This window comes from Sinocyclocheilus anshuiensis, unplaced genomic scaffold, assembly GCF_001515605.1.
Source record: "Sinocyclocheilus anshuiensis isolate Anshui unplaced genomic scaffold, SAMN03320099.WGS_v1.1 scaffold773, whole genome shotgun sequence".
NCBI classification, from domain to species: Eukaryota; Metazoa; Chordata; class Actinopteri; order Cypriniformes; family Cyprinidae; genus Sinocyclocheilus; species Sinocyclocheilus anshuiensis.
In genome coordinates, this window is record NW_015539930.1 from 465,524 (window position 1) to 467,553 (window position 2,030).

General features: G+C 43.0%; 1 protein-coding gene across 1 annotated transcript in view; it reads right to left on the reverse strand.

The window, feature by feature from the left end:
• LOC107686847 (transcriptional enhancer factor TEF-1-like) overlaps nt 1–1,372 on the reverse strand; it is an 84,389-nt gene extending 83,017 nt beyond the window's left edge. The window contains exons 1-3 of the mRNA XM_016484001.1: nt 1,204–1,372; nt 918–1,044; nt 673–780 (exon numbers count right to left, since the gene is read on the reverse strand). The gene's annotated coding sequence lies outside the window, so the exon portion shown is untranslated. The remainder of the gene's footprint in view (nt 1–672; nt 781–917; nt 1,045–1,203) is intronic.
• Between the last annotated feature and the right edge of the window lie 658 nt (nt 1,373–2,030).

The following is a 2,030-nucleotide window of genomic DNA, read 5'->3' on the forward strand; positions in this document are numbered from 1 at the left end:
CTGGGTCAAAACAACCCAATAGCTGGGTTTGTCCCTTTTTAACCCAGCGCTGGGTTATATTTAACCCAGCATTTTTTAGAGTGTAGTCACTTATGAAGTGCTAAACTAAGCTACGCCGTCCCGTTGTTATACTGTCGTTACGTTCATAGTTTCGTTCCTAAAAAATAGGTTTTAAAACACACATAACTGACAAGCTGTGTTTTAACTGGCATTGTTGTTTATAAAATCCAAATATAACGCGCCGAAGCACGACGTTACTCCATAAGAAACAGGGCGGGTAAATCCCAACAAAGGAAATGGCAGAGGAATAGCAGCCAGATTCTCCCATGTAATCTTTCTGAAACAAGCTGATACATTAAAACAATGTCAGCAACTGCTAGAACTGTGTAGCAGCTTCGGACAAACAAATGGGATAGCCTACTTTTACAATTGCACAAGCGTGAAGTAAAGTTTCTCCAGAGTCACTGAGTCGGGAAAGTTCAGTGCGAGTACAGTGTTGCTGTTGTTGTTTTCAAAATAAAAGACACAAATATTAAAGCTTACGGATGTGATGTATCTTCCGTGTCATTCTGCGTATGTTAAATAAGGAGACGACCACTGTGGTAAATAAAGACGCCAAGAGTTGACGTGAGTCAGATAAGTAAAGAGAAGAAAAGTCAAATGCGTACTTACGGGTGAGATGGGAACCGAAGCTGGTGAATAAACGCCAAAGATACGCGAGCAACAAGTCTCTCCGTGCTATATTTGAGCTCCGCTCCGAAATGTGCGGCGTATAGCCAACTATGGAGGAGAAAACAGCAACATTTGGATCCGTCATCTTGTCCAAAATTCTTTTCATGCAATAATCAATGTCCAAAACAAAAATGTGCCCCCAAAACGACGCGTATTGTTTCTGGGTGTAAATGTACAGGACTTACTGCAGAGCACGAGCGCGCCAGGTCAGCTTCTTTAGCAAAAATGTGAAAAATGTCAAAGATTTTCGTGCTATGTCAGACTGAGTCAGTGGACAAAGTGAAAGCACCCTGTTGCTGCTGCAGCGTCGAACTAAATCCCATTGAAGAAATATACTTTGAGCCCGACCCTTCTTGTATACATGCCTATCAATAGTGATAATCGCGCAAAACAGTTTTGTATTTGCTAGTCTGCTTTAATTTAATCCATAAAATAGTTTGCTCTTAAGCCGTTAATTACCTTAAAACTTACCTTAGCGTCCGCTTTATTTATATCAACATTTAAGTTCGGCCCCTTTGTTTTGTTCTGGTGTGGGTTTGTATAGTTTTTTGCAAACTGTGTAAAGTTATTCTTGTATTTTGGGGCCGGCCGGGAATGTGAACGGGAATCTCCGCCGCACCGATAGAGATGCGAAGAATGCTCGGAATGAGAGCATGAATGAAATGAACGCGAGCCGCGTCGAGTTTGCAGCAGGGCGGAGCCAGAGGGTGGCGTCATCCCGCAGCTTCTCCCACATCCATGGGGATGACCTCACAGGACGCGTCCAAGCCGTCCTCCAATAGGAAACAGCACTGGCTTGTTTATACTTTCTAACCTACTTGTTTGCAACCTATTGATTCGGATGAATGCAATAATAGCACTTTAAAGGGGTCATATGATGTGATTTCAATTGTTCCTTTCTCTTTGGAGTGTTACAAGCTCTTGGTGCATAAAGAAGATCTGTAAAGTTGCAAAGACTAAAGTCTCAAATCCAAAGAGATATTCTTTATAAAAGTTAAGAGTCAGCCACACCTACCTAAAACGGCTCGTTCTAACACACCCCCACATATCTACCTCACTATGTGGGAAGATTTGGATAACGCCACCCAAATGTTCACGCAAAGAAAGAAGGCATAACTTTTATTCTCGCTGTAGTATTGTTGTTGCCGCCGCCGCCATGTCGTGAAGGCGCTGTGTGTTTCGTTGTGAAAGCGAAACTACTTTGTTTGGCCTTCCAAAAGAGGACGATATCCGCTTCGTCATGCCTGGAGCTGATCCGTGCTGGTCGCTGAGGAAATACATCAACTTCGTGCTGTGGA